The following is a 19,220-nucleotide window of genomic DNA, read 5'->3' as shown; positions in this document are numbered from 1 at the left end:
CCAGATGATTTTAACGAAGTAGTCGCTGAGCTTGCAGTATCGAGAATCCTCTTCCCCTTTCAATTAAAACCGCAGTGACACAGGCGCAAATGATAACGGCAGTTCACGTTGACGAGCTCCCTCTATCCGCTCAACATGGGCGAGTCCTGATGCGAGCGCTAGTTCCAATGTAAGCCACTAGTCAAGCTCTTCCCAGAGAAAGACTCCCGCTCGGGTGGAGCTATTGAGCATCGGCATGACTGCACATAGTACCATGGCCAATCGGCATAACAAAGTATGACAACTTGCTGGACGGCAATACGTGGTAGCACGTGTTGCCCAGAAAATCCATATTTATAAGAGTACAGCTATATGCCCTTTGTTACGCAACTCGACCGGAAATGGCTATATGCACGACGAGGAGAGCTCACGCCATTCGGGTCACCCTTTTCGGATGGCGCATGCATCACTGGGGAGCGTGTTAAGCTAGCCCCCCGCCCGCGTTCACACCTTGCGGCGACAGTGTGCAGCTGCTAATTACGAAACTATTAAAGGGATGGTGAACCGTAATATGGATTTCAAAAAAACAATGCTGTAGATGTAGACGGGACGCTACAATCCCTATAACATTACTAGTAAGGCGATATCTCAAATGGACGGCCGTATTTTTGAAAAAAGAAGTCGAGATTGAACCGGGCCGACGAGGCGCGTGACCGTCAAGATACGTAGTTTCCTCCTCTCTTCGCTTCGCTCCCTCAAGGCCGCGAGGCGGAGAAGAGGCGAGGCGGTCCCCTGGTCTTCTTGGAGAAACATGACGTCAACATTCCTGCCAAATGCGCCTCTTTAAAAATAAAAAAAACGGTCATCCGTTTGAGATATCGCTGTATGAGTGATGTTTAGGTGTTTGTAGCATCCCGTTGCATGCTTTTGGCGCGTTTTGGGGGAATCCAGATTTCGGTTCAGCATCCCTTTAACCCACTTGGCCCTCCCCCCATACACGCCGCTTGGCAGCGTGCAGCCAGCAACCCAAGCCCCGCTGTCCCCGCAAACTGAGTCCCATTCCATTTAGTTCAACAAAGTTTCATCAACCTTTTTTTTTTTTCGAGTGTTAATCGTAAAAAAGAAATTTCGTAAGTATCGCCAAATGCCCAGCAAAAAAAAAGTATGCCCACACTGGCAATTAAACCGGGCCCCGCTGCACATGAAGCAGACGCCTTACCACTAAGCTATCCACCGCTTCGGAAACTCGTTGCAACCAATCCTTTGATGGGAGTTTCGCGTTGCACATATAGTCATGTCCGGTCGAGAGGCACGACGTAGTGCGTGTAGCTTTACTCTATTTTTAAACCACTGTCCCTCATTCTTTTGCTCGTCTGCATGAATGGATCGCCTGTTTTCTCGAGCACAGGACAGGTACATTAGGATAAACATCTCCGTTTACCCACTAGGTATACTTTTGAGTGCCTGAAGTATGTTGGCAGGGCACAGAGTATACCCCAGCGCTTTTAGGAAGCAGTCTGACCGCCTGATAATATTCTAGAGCAAATAAAGACACGAAATATAGGAACTTTTTTTTTTCAGAAACACACTCAAAAGCGATCGGGGGAAATGCTACGAACTCAGAATTACCTCCATTGGTTGTCCTTCCCTGTTATCATGGATGATGCGAGGAATTGCAATCCTCTGCTTGATCATTGACCGCAGCAAGAGGTCTTCGGTTTCTGAATAGAAGCAAAGTCCTTTAGACAAGGTCAATTACACAACCACATGCAATGCACCTGACGCCAGTCACGTGCAAGGCATGTGACAGCCGTCCTATTAACGAAAGCGTAGGGTACGTTGTCACGAGCCTTCGTAAGCGTTCCACATCGTGACATTAACGCTGTTAAAGATTGGCTGCGCGTACCAAGGAAGCCCTTTTGCAGTACCCTGTTACGATAGTGCAAGGCATCTTTACGAAGTTCGCTGATGATTCCTTCAACCTGTCGACTACACGTTATCAATAATTTCTTATTGCAGTTGACGGGCCGATCCCGGAGGATTAACGTTTGTGTAGAGGTGTCAGCCACTCGAGTCTACAAGCACATTAACCTACAGGGTCGGGTTGCGAGTGGAGCCTTGGGCGAGTCATCTATATTCAAAATGGCTGCCGATGGGCGCCGCCATGTTGTACAGACTAGCGGCATCACATTCGCAGATTTTGGGATCGGTGCCCGCCTCGATGAATTATATGCCAGCATTCCCTTACCTCCAAGCATGGCGACTTTTGCTTTGTAGTATCCGGCCTGACTACCATTCTCGCCTACCCAGATGACCATCTTGGACTTCTCGTGGTCGAAGTCGTTCACGTCTCCCGACGTGAAGCGCTTGATCAAAGTCGGGAGTAGCACGGCCTTGTGCTTGTCCTCATAACGTACGTACGCGAACATGCTCGCTGGTGACGAAAGAACGCTACAACGAACCAACCGGAAGCGATCGTTGAGCAGGCGCGGAACAAGAAAGAAAGGACTACAAACACGGTACGATGACACTGAAACAAAGAAGAAATGAAGCCAACGGAGCGACAAAAAAAAATCAATGTGGCAAAGTCGTGGTTGCCGTAGTCGCGAATTTAATTATCGGCTAAAGGTGAGGAAGTGCTGTAAATTTATACTACCACGGAAATTGCTGAACTGAGAAGTATTAAATGAAAATTTAAGGAACTATTTAAGTCATTATTATTAAGCAGATTGTTCTAGAACGACGGTGACCCCGCTGTAGCTAGGTGGGACACCTGGTGTTAACGAAAGCTCAGATATTGACCAATTTGAACTTCAGCGAATTAAATTAAATTAATATTTTACACAAACTATTGCTTCGTAATTTTATTTAGTACTATGTACAAGTCACATTCTTTGATCTGCGTAATATGTGTACAATTCGACCCACGGATCCAACCTAGTCCAGGCTCAAGCCGGTCTCTGGTTGTTGGACTTGGGTTTTCCGGTTTCTGGTTCTGCTGCGGTGTTGTGTATTCCCTTGTGTCGGTCGCCCGCCTTTGTATTGTTTTGCGAGGCTTCAGTTTCATATTTACAGCGCATCCGAAAGACTGAACCACGACATGACTCTCTGGTAACAGTTGAAATAGAGAACCTAACCGGCCAACCGACAAGATGGAAAAAGTACCTCGAAAAGGGTGCGGAGTACATCGTTCCGAAATCTGCGCGGCATTATCACCACCAAAAGAAAGCACGCCTAGCCCAATCTGCTATGGGTTCCGCAGCTGCATTAAGCGTCCCATCTGCTGACCCACCGGGGCACTCGGCGCCAGGCGTTAGCTTCCAGCAACCGGCAACACCAACCGACGAACAGCAGCGGTTAGTGCCGGAGAGCACCGCTGTCGACAACTCGCAATAGCGCCCCTGCGATGATGGCGTTGGATCGACCGGGTCTTTGGCCGAAGACGAACACCGCTGGGAAGATCAAGACGGGGGGGGGGGGGGGGGGGTGCTGACCTACAATCAGACTGGGACGATCTGTCAGACTTCGGAGATACTGACTGTCTTGTGCCGTCGTGCGAAGCCTCCATTGAAGAGATCGTACCGGAAGATGACAATATCTCCAGTGCTCCTCGAGACTTTGTTTCTGACGACCGTGAAGATCTAATGGGAAGGTGCTTCGCCCAATTAGGCACGTCAACTCTGCCCCACTCCAGCACCACTAAAGCCAGTGCCGTGGTCATGCTCATGTCAATAGTTCACGCACACGATTTCACATTGGGCGCGCTAGACGACATTCTGAAGTTACTAAACAAGATGTTTGTCCAAAATCAGAATGTCTTGCCAGGTAGCAAGTACCTATTCCGAAAGCTGTGGAGCCAAAAAACATTCAAAGTCTCAAAGAAGTACTACTATTGTGAGCGTGTAAACTGCTCTGGGCTTCTTCAAGATGACGGCGCTGGAAAGTCGACGTGCACTGTGTGCAGCACTCCAGCTGACGAGGAAGCAGGACGCAGCTACTTCACGATTCTGGATATCAGTCAGCAAGTGAAGCACGTAGTCGCAAAAACTAAAGAGGTTCTCAGTCAGAATCTTGACGCCATTGGGACATCGCTTTCGAGCTCATCGGTCGCGGACATCTCCAGTGGTTGTGTGTACCGATACCTCAAGGAGGCCGCTGCAGTGAAGCCTGGGGACTTGACATAAGCTGTAAATACCGACGGGAGCCCTGTGTTCAAGTCGTCCCGCTCTTCCATATGGCCGATCCAGTTCACAGTCCGTGACCTTCCACCAGAGGAACGGTTCCGCAACACAACTCTTGCCGGACTGCGGTTCGGGAAAAAACACCCCAACATGAACCTCTTCTTGCGCAAGTTTGCTGCTGCCATGACGGACATGGACCCGATCCAGTGGACGTATGGGACAGAATATTACAAGTCACAAGTTCACCTGATCTGCTGCTGTGCAGACGCTCCTGCACGTGCAGCGGTGCGGAACCATGTCCTGTATTCTGGATATTTTGAATGCCCATGGTGTCTGATGAAAGGGAAGCATGTGGCAGGTAGGCTGGCACTCTGTACACTTCCTCTATCTGACATAATTGTGCAGTGCTGGGGTTTACTGCTTCTTATTGCTTGCCTCAAAGTACCACTTCTATGGTGTAAAACAGTCAAGCGTTGAAGTTTAGCAACCAGCATGGCAGACCAAATTACATCAGTTCAAGCTATGTATATTTTTTATGCATGAGATGCTAGTACAGTGGGCATCAAAATGAGCTGGCTCGTCACGACGCTGGCCGGAGTGGCAAAACTCCCACCTGAGGCATGCCCGTCGCGATTCTCCATTGAGAGCGAGGCTAGAAGGACTGTCGTGATTTCGTGAACAGGGGAGGACGGTAATAATGATAAGCGGCACATCTAGGGCGAGCCTGGTGCCACTGTTTGTACATCAGCCTGTTCGTTTTAATGCATCATCTGAGAAAGCCGCACGCCAGCCATTGTTGTTGTCTTTTTTTGTTTAAGGTCACTTGACACATTATGGTATGGAATTTGCGAAGATGGCTAATAGTTTTGAAGTTTGCTGAAAAAAAAAATGAAAAGAAAGGGAGCAAGTCACAGAATTCACAAAAAATTAACAAGACAAAAAGGAGACAATGAATGGCACACAACTCCCTTAGATGGTGCATCAAACCCTACAGTCAGACATGTAAAGAAGGTTGTTAAGTTCACCCTAGATTTGTGGTTTTTCTTTTTTACCATCCTCTCCCGCATATGAAATTGCGGCAGTCTTCCAGTCCCACATTCAATGACTTATCGAGACAAGGGCGCCCGATGCTGGATTTTTGCCGCTCCGACCACTATTCCAAAAAGCCAGCTTATTTTGAATGGCTTTAAAACTGCAACTACAACATGGCTCATAAAGCAATTAAAAATTTGACGGATTTTGGTTTGGTGACGGTTATCGCCTTATCTAATATCTGCCGAGCCTTGCAAACACAAAGTGAAAACTGCGTTCACTTAACTCTAGCGCCCTTTTTTAAGAAATTTTGATCGAAAGAAAAAGGAATGATCTGCATAAGCAAGTTTCGGAAAGTCTAGAAGGAATGGAATATTGTGTGTGTACTCGTGAAATTACATAGCGAAAGTAAGACTTGCGGCTCAGTAGTATTATATGCGAGTATACTTGTATAACGCCTGTGCCAGTATTGTTGTGCAAAGTGTGTGCAATGAAAACTCAAACCGTTGCATTGCCTATTATATGTCTATTCATTGGAGTTTTGGTGTCTCAGATAAAAGGTTTGCTTTTGAGATACCTGTGTTAGCTGTGGAACTGTCAGTAATAATGATGAGATTCATATGCTATAATTGCACTTTCTTATTTTTGCAGGATGCATACGCTACCTACAAGAAGAGGATGAGCCGGCTGAGAGAACAGCGGAGTTCATATCAAGGGACGCAAAACTTGCGGAGCGATTCCGGGAGCCTGTAGAAGGCATCAAAGGACCATCTGCGCTTGCCAGTGTGCACAACTTTGACCCCGTCTGGGGGTACCCTGTTGATTACATTCCCTGTGTGCTACTTGGTGTCACAAAGCAGTTGACAGAGCTCCATCTAGGGTCGTCAAATTCCGAGCAGAGATTCTACACTGGTAAGCCTTTTCGTAAAGATAACTACTAGAAAATTTGCTTTCTTTGGGTTTTCCCAGACAGTTCTTCCTCTTGTAACGGCTCGTTTGAATTAGTGAATACAAAAAATACTGCTGGAAATTAGCTACAATTAATCATGAGTACATGAGAGCAAACCAAAAATTGGGGGGCGACGACTCAAAGCATGCTGTGATTGGCAGCAGCAGCTGTTGCTTTGTTGGAACATGCGCTTTAGAAGGAAGCATCTTCGGCCCATCTTTGCTGCCGTCTTTGTGCCTTTTTCTTGTACACGTGGGGACACCCTTGGCACGTACGAATTGCCTCTCATGTATACTTGGCACGGTCCTGTGTTTTGCTTTTCTCTTCTGTGGTTCTCAGTCTATACTGCTCAGTGTGGCGCGGTTGCCGTTCCCACTCCTCAGACGGGAAGCAAACCTTCCATTGTCTGGCCATGTCTGGGGGGGGGGGGGGGGGGGAAGCAGGGCAGGGCAGCAGAGAACTGAGTGAGCACGCCCGGGCTCTTTGTAGACGTGCCGCAGAACCTTCCAGGTGCCAGTGCAAAATGTGTCAAACGCACGAGTGGCGGCTGAAGTGCATCATTGCATCAGCTGCCGACCTGGTTCAGAGGCCACAGAAAGGTGATGCAAGTGCTTGCAAGCATGTGTGTTCATCTACTCCTGAGCGACACGGGGCTTGCCCCAGAATCTATAGTAAGGTGCTGCTTTGCTAGCTGCCGTGTTAAGTGTCTGCTACAGATACGACTACTGGAGATAGTGCTTGCAGCTTTGCAGTGTATAATGCTGAGTAGGCGCACTCGGCTCCAGATCGAACTGAAGTTTGCTTCAGACTGTGTGTTTATTACCTCTTCTTTTCTTTTTATTGCTGCATGTACCTTTTGCAAGCTTGACTGTTTGTTTGAAACTAAGTTATAGTGAGTATCACTCTCTCTGAATGGCATCTATAAAGCAACAAGTCATGACAAGTTTACTGAGCAATTGTAAAGCTGGGCGCGCCTGCTTGGCGGTATGCACCACAAAACTGCAAGCGCTATCTCTATTGCTGGCATCCATACCAGATGCTCATCACACTGGCCACTGAAGTAGCATGTTGTGCCAGACGTTGGGGCAAGCACAATCGGATGGGCATGTGCTTTTCTGTGGTCTCGAAACCAAGTGAGCCGCCAGCAGATAGCGTAGCGATGCACTTCAGTTGCTGCTTGCATGTTCTGGGGACTTCGCAAGGAGTCGGGGTCCTCATTTGAGGGTCAATGACAGAGCTTGTCTTCAAGATTTAGCTTGGTCCACATTGTTCCATTGGGCGCACGCAAGTGAACAATGTGTCACCCAGAAGGTAGCTAAATCGGAGGCAACATACGCAGACAGTATGACCTTGTGTTGCTTACATGAGCTCGACACAAAATATTGTTATCACGACACACATACCGCACCGGTCTGGTGAAAACAAGGGATCTTGAAACAATTTACTGCATAATCTGCAGCTTTAGATAGCCTGCACAAGATCAACTGTTAAACATGTACACTCAAAAATACAGTAGTAATATCCATAAGTGATAATCTCACATTTGCTTTTTGAATGGATGACCCTTTTTTCATTGGAAATTTGTGCGTACAATGTTTTGTTTAATTACCCATTGCTCAAAAGCATGTAGGTTTTATTATTTGTAATTCTCAATGCAGGTCGCCCAGCGGTTCTCAGCACACTAAATGAACGGCTGCTCACCATTAAGCCTCCTCATTGTTTCACCCGCCTCCCGAGATCCCTTGCTGACAGGGCATTCTGGAAAGCTAGTGAGTGGAGGCTGTGACTGCTGTACTACTGCCTACCCTGCACCCTTGATGTCCTGCCCTCCCGGTACTGGAGGCACTTTGCTCGGCTTTCTCAGGACGTCCACATCCTGCTTTGGACAGAGATCACCCCATCACTGATCAACTGTGCTGGTAAGAGGCAATTTTTTTAAAGAAATTTGAAAGCTTGCTTTTCTTTCTAAACAGCTCCCCAATGATTTTTTACTGGTCTAAAACTTGTGATCAGGTTAACCTCAGATAACAAGTAATGTAAAGAAACTATTTTTTTGACAAACTTCGCATTATATCGGAAATTATAGGCAAATTAAAATTGAAATCAAGCGAGAAAAAGGACTCCAAGATGTATAAGGCCCCTCCAATGGTCTGTGCGAAGCAGTGCAGCGTCTCTGAAGACATCCGTGCCGTCGTTTTATAGTGACTTTACATTCAACCAGTCTCTGCCGTCTTGAAGAGGAAGATGGCGAGCTGACAACCGAACCCATGCTGCAAGTCATAGCGGATGACGCCAATGGGGATCCTGGCGCTGCTCCTCGGAGGGGCCGTGCCAACTAGGCATTGTTTTTTTGTTATTTCCACACTTTGCCAACTCTATTTCTTTATTTTGTAATGCTCAAAGCTCAATAACAACTTTTTTTACAAAAAACAAAGTTAGGCAAATGCATAAAATCTTACTTCTTATTTTATGTCCAGAAAGAACGTCCCACGCCTCTAACCAGTCACGCAGACATGCAGAGTAACGTTGGCTTTTCTCAGAAACGCTTGATGTGGTAGAATGCATACAAGAAAGCGAGCGCCGCAAGACAATGTTTAATGGCTGGAGCATAAACCTTCCACCACCAGTAAAACCTTTTTGTACTAGGTTTGAGAAAATGATCTTGTGGCTGCCACGTGATAATGTTTCACACAAGTGCTTTACGCGCGCAGCGATCACAGAAGACTGGAAAAGTAAACGACAGCATTTAAAAATGTTTATTATTATGAGACAGTAGCAGCACCACCTTCGGTCTTGTTTTTTTAAACAATGCCAGCTCAGCTAAACGTCACACTACTCAAGGTCACTACACGCTACACACAGTCCAAGTGCTACCTTTTCACAGGAGCAATGCAAACTCAAAACACAGAATCCCTTTATATGCCGGCGAAACTGTTGAAAGTACCAACGTCCTTTCTTTCCCCTTTTGAGCCTAGCCATTCTACCAGCAAGTGAAGAGCATTTCGATAAATAAAGGAGCAGAAAGTACTTCTTGTTTCAACATTTCCAATCACTGTCACTGATGAACGTCGTCTCGTGGTAATCCTACGTCTGTCAAACGGACAAACACTTTGTAGAAGCATGTTTCAGCGACGACCCGACAGCGCAGAGGGATGGAGAAAAAAATATGGCACACTGTTCGCTTGTGTCACTACAAAATGGAGTGGTGAGAAAGGCTGTTTTCTCTAGCTGTCATAGAACAAGCCGGTGGAGATGGTTTTCGGGCAACACCAACATATATCTGGAGGGTTGCCGTTGCCACAAGGGTACAGTAACACGGCATATAGCAACTTTAGGTGGCAACTACTCGTCATTACCATTATTTAGAACTGCAAATTTCTCAGTTTCAATGTCATCAGATCCATCAAGTAATGTGGAGAAAGATTTGCACAAGCCCCCAACAAGTGACACTGCAAGACATGAAAGATGCTTTTTCCAGATGGCCCATGAATGATACTGCATGTAGAAGATTCAGAACCTGACTTTAGCCAAGAATGGCAGGACGTTGCATCAGAGTGCTACTTCAGATGCAAGTTTGTGTGCCCGTGTATAGTCGGGCATGGCTCTGAAATTGTTTGTAGACTGCTGACGTTCAAACATTTGCAGTCTTTCTTATAAACAGTGCAAACTGGGCTTACATGAGCTAAGTTAATCAAATAGGCCTTCAATCTGAGAAAGCAAATTATGTTAGAAGACTGTTTTTATCGAAATATGAATTTCCTACTTTTGAGTTTGTTTTCACAAAGCACAGTTACCTCCATTCATGCTCAAAAATACACTGGACATTTTAACGTTGGCCTGACAGTAGAAACAGTCCAAAAAAAGGTGTAGTGTATTTAATTGCTATTCATTTTTAAGCCCATTTTGAATCGCAAGTCTGCTGACAGATGGTTGACATATGAGCGCGCGCTGTCACGCCTCCGGCGCCTCTGCTGGATTCTGTGCTTTGCATCCTGGTTAGATTCTTCTGCTCAAAAAGGGGCGTAGCATGAACTTCAATCACATTTTAGTAGCAAAATAGACCTCGCATGGGCATAACTTTTGGAATTTCATGACGCTTAGAGCGCGTAGAATGAGTTATCACCAACAACAGACAATCTCAGAAACATCTTTAGTGCACTTTCAACAAATCATACCTCCACGTCGAGAGGAAAAGTTTTAATAATGTAGTGAGGAAATAAAGGCAGCAGGTTTTTCTTTTACAAGCAATACATCAATCTCACCAGCCGTTCGACGCATGAGTGACGCCGCTATAAGTTTAGTTCACTAAAAGCAGGCTGCAGTGCACAAGGCCCCTCGTGGCATCTCACGCCCTGCTTGCGCACACCCCCAGTGTCGCTGTCGCACGGGCAGGAAGACTAAAGTTTCTCCCTTGCATTGCGGCAACGGTGGCGTACTTAAACTGGCTGATGAGATCGGTCTAAGGGGAGCTAGGGGAATTTATTTTCTATGTTGTATCTCGGGCCAGTTGCGAGTGAGCGCTTGTCTGTCACACGTTTCTTTCTTGCCCTCATTTTATGTGCACTTTTATAATCAGGATGAATAACTACCAACTAGCCCAACCTTCAATTCTTCTGGATTATGGTAGTTACTCATGCAGCCACCCAACTGCAGCTATTTTGGCAACTTTTATCATGCTGCCTCTATGCAGCAAGTTGTGAAACTTAACAATTATTTAGCTCTAGTTCATGCCATTTACTGGGAACATGCTCCTGTAATATAAAAGAATGTTAGAATATTCAGTTCGAAAGACGCTTAGATGTCCTCCCAGCTAGTTAGGAAAGATGCATGTGCGAGTATGTGAGCTTCAAGGTCCTAGCGCTGTGAACAATTATTGTATTTCTAAATGTTCTTATGCTGTGCTATAAAAACCTTTACATTGCTCTTTTCGGAACAGCTGCTCAAGAAGTTTGTGGCACGAGTCCCAAAGCTCTACGGGGAGACGCCCATGACTTTTAACAAGCATCAGTTGCTGCACCTGGCCAACTCCGTCCGACACATGGGGCCGCTGTGGGCGAATTCGGCATTCACTTTTGAGACAGGCAATGGCCGACTTTTGCTTCATATAACTGCGGCAAAGGGAGTTCATCCGCAGGTTGTAGAGAGGGCAGCCATGTCTCAAGAGTTGGAGGCAGCACTAAACCATGAACTGCTGCCAGCAGACACGAGGCTGTTCTGAAACAGGGTGCTTGGCCACCGCCATTTGAAAGATGCGTTTAATGTTGACGGAGGTGTCATGCTTGGCAATGCTACGCCTTTGGGTGATCTCTCTAGAGAGGAGACTGCTGCGCTTCATGGAGGCTTGGGCTTCTGCCCATCGTCTGTGATGGAGCATGGGCGACTGGTTCTATCGGGACAGCTCTGCCACAGTGCACAGCACACGCGCGCGACAAAAAGCAACTCGACAGTTGTGCAGTGTGAAGATGGCAGGGTTGTCATCATTTGGAGGGCACTTCATATAAGGGGTTGTGGTAGTGATGAGGGTGTGCTGCTGTGCAAAGAACTCGCCTTCAAAGATGGTGGCTCCATCTTCGCCCCTCATATCAGGGAAGTGGTCGCTGTGCCTCACGACACATTTGTTGTAGTGATGCCACATGCTGTGTCTCAGGTGTGCCTTCAGATTAAGTTTGCACCTGAGAGGTCGTATATCTGCTTTCTTCCTAACGTTATTGAGCGTGACTAGGTTGCATGCCTTAAATGGGCGGTGCAACGATATTCAATTGGAATGTTTTTCACTTTACAAAAGCTTACTGGCACTAGTGGGACTCAAGAATACTCGCACGCCACGCCACTAACCAAGAAACTCCTTCGTGGCGCTCTAATTTCGAGGACAAAATCGAGTGTTTTCATTCCATCTCACCTTCGCAAAACCTGATGACGTAACTGGGCGGTAGCAGTACAGCCCAGTGACGATATTTGAATGCGGCTCATAGATTGGACCCGAGCATGGCGTGGACACTCGATTTGGGATTGTGATAATCGATAGGTCAAGAAAGCATTCGGGTAGTGGCCCGTGTCCAATCGCTGGAATGACGACAACAGCCGAACCATAACAATGTCTGGAACTCAGCGCATGCCCTGTGACTTGCCAACCCCAGTGCCTGGCTATGATCAACATTGGCGACATATAATCGGCTCCAGATAGCGTGGCCGCTTGCTCTGGCTTCGAGTTGAGGGGGTCAAATCTGCTCGTTTTAGAGCGCAGCTCTTAGGGGCCCGTTCCCGGCTTGAGCGGCGTCGGCGTCGCCGTCGGCGTCGCCGTCGCCGTCGGCGTAACCAAGGTCACCCCAAGGTCACGCGACCCTCAAGGTCATCCCAAGGTCACCCCAAGGTCACGTGACCCCTCCCCCAGGGTCACGTGACCCCCAGGTCACGTGACACCCAAAGTCACGTGACCCCCGAGGTCACGTGACCACCCCCCAGGGTCACGTTACCTCCCCGATGACGTCATCGTCACTGATGACGTCACCGGCATCCGCATCATCATCGTCATCATCACTGATGACGTCATCAGTGATGTCACTGATGACCTCACCGGCATCCGCATCGTCATCGTCATCATCACTGATGACGTCACCGGCATCCGCATCGTTATCGTCATCATCACGGATTACGTCATCAGTGACGTCACTGATGACGTCATCCGTGATGACGATGACGATGCGGATACCGGTGACGTCATCAGTAACGTCACTGATGACGTCATCAGTGATGATGACGATGACGATGTGGATGCCGGTGAGGTCATCAGTGACGTTACTGATGACGTCATAAGTGACGATGACGATGCGGACTCCGATGAGGTCATCAGCGATGATGACGATGACGATGTGGATGTCGGTGACGTCATCAGTGACGTTATGACATCACTGGCATCGTCACGTGACCCTCCAAGGTCACGTGACCCCCCCCCCCCCAAGTCACCTCACCCCCCAGTACCCTTCCCTCCTCCTCCTCAAGAGCTGCGCTCTAATTCGGTGTTACAGGAAGTTGTAAACGGCTTTCACTTTTTTTTCTTTGGACCTTTGAAATGGCTGGCCGACTACGTACACGCTGTATATATATCCCCACAATCCCAATTTTTTTTCTTTTTTTTTTTCTGCGACTTCGATTGCAAAGCGGTGAAAAACGAACGGGTATTTCACAGATCATTAACGTCAGGGATCCGTTCTAAGCGGTTTTTGCGGAAAATACAAAAATCGTTGCATCGCCCCTTTAAACATGTATTTCTAATCAGCTCTTTGCTCTGCTGTGTAGACCAAAGCCTGGTCTACTTTATCAGCATTTTTTGTCTGTCAATGAGGTGTCGCAATTTTCATGTGTGATATTCCTTTTCATATTTCTGGTTTATTGCTGTGCCAGGTTTGTTGAGAATATGTTCGGAGGTTTCAGAAACCGCGGCTTTTCATTATTGTCTTTCTCAAATGATTTAAACGTGGTTGTGCCGACAGATATAATTTTTTTCCAGCGTTTTGTTTTTTGGTGCTTTTCTTTCTAAATGCAAGTTTCATTCAAATTCACCTGTTGAATGCGATTGTATGTGCTCTTGCCATCTATTCAATGTTATAGGGTATGTTGTTTTGAATGCAGTTATACTTTGTCTCACCCTACGATACACTAAAGCCAAAGCTACGAGTCGCTAGGTCCAACGATGAGCCAGTTGGATCCATGTGGTGTGTTGCGCCTGTGAACGCACATTGCGGCTCGTAGCCTTGGCTTTAGTCCATTGTAGGATGAGACAAGATATAGCAATGCTACAGTTCCATAATCTTTGTCTAATTTGGTTAGTAGTTTACTTTTTAGTTGCTGTGATAAGCTTGCCTAATAAAAAACCCTGCTTTGCAATGAACCACAAATCTATTATTTTTATTGAGTGGTAGTTAGCCACTCATGTGGCATGTTCAGAATGATATGTAATAATGACTTCTTGCAAACATTCCTTTCTCACACCTGTATATGCCTTTTTGAAGCTGAAGCTAGAACATATCATCTAGATGCTCTGCTCAGATGCCATATTAGGGTCGCCTGTGTCTTGCCGAGCGGTCAGGCCACGGAAACTAGCGATGACGAACCAGAACAAAGCCTCCATTGATGATTAGAACCCCATAGTGCCTAGAAAGGCACTGACTTCCTGCGTGACCTTAGTTGCAGAAGTGAATTGTCCACAAAAAGGAATTTTAAATTGAAGGTCAGTTGTCTCTGCCTTTATTCAAACTTGCTGCAAAGTGTTATAACAAAGTGTCCTCGTGGGCCATTATACAAGGTAGGATATCTAACAGAACCTCTACAGAGGTTTTTATTTGAGTTGTTTTAAATACTCACTCTGAGTAAATATTTCGAGTTTCTTCTATAACGTAGGTTTGCTTCTTTGATTTAATGACACGAAAATTGAGGTGGTCCTGAAACGTAACCAGATTTTTAATATGCATGTAGATGACGTTTTCCCATAAAAATCGCAGGACCAAGGGGATTTTGTTTTTAAATGCCTAATCTCCCGAAGCAAAACTAGACAAATGGGAATGTTTTAGCAGAAATTTAAAGCTTTAGGTCATGTACCGTGACCACACCTTCAGTGTTTTTATCTTGCACATTATAACCACAGTTCCAGTTTAATATCATTTGAGATCAATACATTGACGGATAGGGGCCAAATTTCAGTCAAAATGATGGTGTCTAGACCTGGCTCTGTTAGAAAAAAAATTTCGTATGCCATATAGGAAACCCGATTATTCTCATTTGACGAAAAAATAGTCAGAGTGCAGGCGAGCTGGTGTAAGTTGAACATGATTGTAAACCTGAGACGTTGCCTCCTCTTTTACTACCTTATGTTGTGTTCTCTTCCTGCCCCAGTCTCAGGCTTACAATCATGTTATTCTCATTTGCTTTTGATGAAAAATTATTTTTTTTATATGCCACTTATGAGGAGCAATTTTTCTCATTTGGTTTTATATAAGTTTTTTATTCCACATCTGACCCGTATAAGAACTTTCTTTTTTTTTGTATGGCTCATATGGCATATGATAAAATTCTTATTTGAAAATACATGTTCTCATATCCATCTCATAAAACTATATAAGAAAAATATCTTTCCTCATATAATTCTTATAAAGACTGGCGCTCCTCATATGGGCATCGTATGTTCTTATATCTTCTCATAATCCTCATATAACTTCTTCTATAAAGTTATGTAAGAACTATATGAGAATTTTCAGTAGGGGTCGTCACATCAAAGTAAGCTCAAAGCCGTTAAGTTACAAAATATGTATTATAAAGCGTTTTAAAGAAAATATAATTTTTACAAAGTTGTTGTATAATGCCTAGATTTACGACCCTAATAACATTTTAAACCACGCTCACGTTATAAAAAATTAAAAATACTATTTTAGAAAACATTTAAGGAGCTTAAGCTGAAAAACCTTGAATTGTCTTTTAAAAACCAGAAATGGTCCATCGCTACGTTTGGAACGTTTGACATGGACGGTCCCTATTTGAACAGGTAGTCAGTGTTGAAATATAAGGTGATGTTGTGAAATGTCGTTAATATAGATACGGGTTTGTATTATACATCTTGGGAGAAATATATGAGTGAGCATTTTTACGGCGGAAAGAAAAGTTATGCAGGATAAATTTGGTTTTCGGATATGTTATGCTTGTGGTGCGAAGATAATTACCGAGAGTAAAACGAACTGATTGGGTTTGTACTGTTTCGAGTGCATTGAGTAAATAAGAGTGACTGAGGTCCCGCATGAAATAAGCATATTCCAGCTTAGAGTGAGGGAGAGTATTATACAATGCAAATTTTAAGGCAGACAGTGCGAGAAAACATTTCGTCTTAGGTAACCCAGTAAGTGATTAGCAGAACCGACAATATATTCAAATTGCGTTTTCCAGGATACATTAGGTGTGTTGTGAACGCACAAATATTCATGAGAAAAGTCACAGGATAAAAGATTGTTTTTTAAGACGCTTGGATGGTTCAGAAGTATGTTTACATGAAACCACCAAAAAGTTTGCGTTTTGTTGTGCTAAGTTTTATATTAGTTAATTGACACCATCGGTCAACACTGTCGATATTTATCTGAGGCCTCGGAAGAACCGAGCTGTTAGTCGATGCATTGTAAATTACAGCATTCGGCGAAACGCATTTGAAAATGAAACGCAGTTAGGGGAGGCGGGGGTGCAATTTATAAATGTTATATTACGTAATACGGAGCACTCAGGTATTCCGGATGTGAGTCAAAGGTAAGGTGGCATGTGCTTCTTCGCCGTAAATAATTGAAGTTGATTAGTCAAGCAGTGTGCTATCTAACTATCACGTTAGCGAAAATCTAAATGTTCTTAAGTTTTAAGAGAACCTGTTGATAAGAAACTAACCGAACGCTCTTGAGAGACCTAAAAAAAATCACCTGGGAGGACCTGTGATCAGAACAGATTGAATATTATTTGTGAAGATTTTCCCAGAAATTCAGCCAATCGGCAAAAGCATTATATTTTTAGTATTTTACATAGTATACAGGTAGGTGAGCCCAAGTAGCACAACACGCCGGGTTGGGGATGGGGCGGTATTGGCCTGCCGGGATAACGATACCGGCCAGTACCGGAAACGCCCCAAGGGGCGACATCGGCCGGGCCCAATGCCGGAATCCGGCCGGTACCGGGACCTTATTGGGAAACCGGGATGCCGGGAATACGGGATGTTCCCAGCGAGCTCCCGACACAGATCCCCGGCATGGAACCGGTGGTACGGTAGGAAACCATCAGTGTGCCAGCGTGATTCCGGGTCAGAGCCAGTCCAATTGCGGATTAGTCCCAGCGTAAAAACAGATCAGTGCCAGCGTAATTGCGGGTCAGTGCCTGCGAAATTGCGGATCAGCACCAGCGTATGCGTCATTCAGTGTATCCAGCATAGAACCAGCAGAATGCTAGCTGTGTCAGGCTTTAAAGCCCAGGAATGACATCCTACTGCATTTTTGAACAGCCAACTTCTCAGTAGATCAAATTGACTTAAACATGGAAATGCTAAATTTCTCAGTCCAAACCATTTTATTGGTTTTCATATCTTTTATAGGTGCTGACCATTTTTAACATGTTTTTCGGACTTGAACTGAAAAAAGCCAGTCTAGTATTTGTGCAATTTTAAGAAACAATTCTGTGTGAACAATTGACTTTCTCCATGTATACAGTATACTCATGGCAATTACTGTATACTCGTTGAGACGACATGTCCCATTCATCTGTCGCCCAGATGCATATTGTGGGTAGTACAAGAAGGGAACATACAAAATGTTCTTTACCGTGACATTCTTTATTGTGACTCGTGCATCCATAGCAGCTAGCTCCTCAGCCAGAGTGTCCCTCATCGTCAAAGGCGGTTGGAACCACCAGTGGAGTGTCCGTCTTTTTAACTCTATTGCCCTTGCCCGCCTCCCTGGCCGTCAGCCACTTCTGCACCGCGTCCACGCTGCACGAGTGCGACTTTGTATGGCACCTGTAAAGAGAATTGTCAGATCACACAGATTAGCTGAGAAATAGGGGAAGCCAATATCTTGCATATTAGCTACACACAAGGTGCTGTTCAAACACTGCAGTTTGCGAGCGTTTCCTTTGTGTAAATATGGGTCCCTCACCAGCCTGCAATTCAAAGGTGACAGAAAGAGAGCACCACAGAGGTGGAGATTGCGGGTTTGGCTACCACGCTAAGGTGCAGATTGTACGGAGGCATATGGCTATTTCACGCAACATCCTATTAATCTGAAATGGGGGGCGAGACGGGGTGGGGTGCAGAGATGAGTGGCTAAAAAAAGAGCAAAACTTCCCCAACTGACACTCTACAGACCAAGGCCTCTAAATGGTCGTCATTAGATTTTCAACCTGGAAACTAACAGGTTAACAAAACAAGACCAACAAAAACCTTTTTTCACAGTTCCTTCAAAACGCTGCTTTTCAGTATGAAGGTTCCGAGAATGCTAACACAGGAGATATTCATAATAGAGAATGCAAATCAAATTAAAAAAAAAAAAAAAACGACAGGAACTGCCTACTTAAATTTTGCATATTGCAAGACTTAACGAGAAACTGAAGCTGTTCTGTATTTGAGGAAGAACACCAAAATCGTCTTGATATAGCCTCCAGGATCACAAATATCGAGTTTATTTTTTCAATCTGGTGCATGGAGAAGCAGAAATTAATTTCTAAACTACAGCTGAAGCCCCTCCTTCCCGGGGCGTGACGTCATGCTGGGAGTTTTCGGAAAATTGAATTTGTAAAAAGGTCAGAAATAAATTTGTAAAATTTATTTCTGACCTTTTTCTTGAATTTGAAAAAAGGTCAGAAATAGACGCCACAACTGGCGTCAGTGTGGAAAAATACAACTGGCAAGCTTGCAATTGCACGCGCCACCCACACGAGCGACACGTGCTTGGCGCCCCAAAGATCCTAGTACGACGTCACGGCTGCTCTGAGGTTTTTCGTGTTTTCTCGCGTCTAGTTACACCTTCGGGGAAAACGAAAGCGATATTCAGATTCACAGGACAAAAATACGCCAGAAGTCACCTATAACTCGTTTTTTTGTCCAGAAGTGTTTCAGTTTCCCTTTAATTGTCAACATATTTCAAAGATTGTGCTTGTCTATTGAGCTCCAATAGGGATACCATCAATTTAATAGCTAGTAAAAAATATGCATTACCGATGACCACCTTACACATCATGGCGTCCTTGAACCTTGACTTTCCTTGGTAGCCCAGAAGGGCCGGAGAACTGCTCCTGGACTTGCTTTGAGAACAGGCGTCCCACCATCTCTCGCACCACCTTCTGCAGGTTCTTGCTGTCTCCTAGAGACACGAGCTGCCCCTCCTAGAAAGACAAAATGTGTTCTCAATATGTCAATAAAGTTATTTATATGCATAACACGTCTCAAGTAAGAGAATGTGAATGCCCAGGTAAATGCAGCAAGCCACACTATACATGCATCAAAATTTTACCATATTTACTAGAGAGAGAATAAAAAATATTAGAATATATGGCAACTCTACTTGTCTTAG

General features: G+C 45.2%; 1 pseudogene; it reads left to right on the top strand.

Annotated features, from left to right (window-relative positions):
• Nucleotides 1–3,388: 3,388 nt before the first annotated feature.
• On the top strand, nucleotides 3,389–11,863 carry LOC120845388 (annotated as a pseudogene).
• Nucleotides 11,864–19,220: the final 7,357 nt, after the last annotated feature.

Source organism: Ixodes scapularis, unplaced genomic scaffold (genome assembly GCF_016920785.2).
Source record: "Ixodes scapularis isolate PalLabHiFi unplaced genomic scaffold, ASM1692078v2 PGA_scaffold8__174_contigs__length_109621045, whole genome shotgun sequence".
In the NCBI taxonomy this organism is placed as follows: Eukaryota; Metazoa; Arthropoda; class Arachnida; order Ixodida; family Ixodidae; genus Ixodes; species Ixodes scapularis.
The sequence above is the reverse complement of the archived record's forward strand: the minus strand, read 5'-3'. Positions and strand labels throughout refer to the sequence as shown.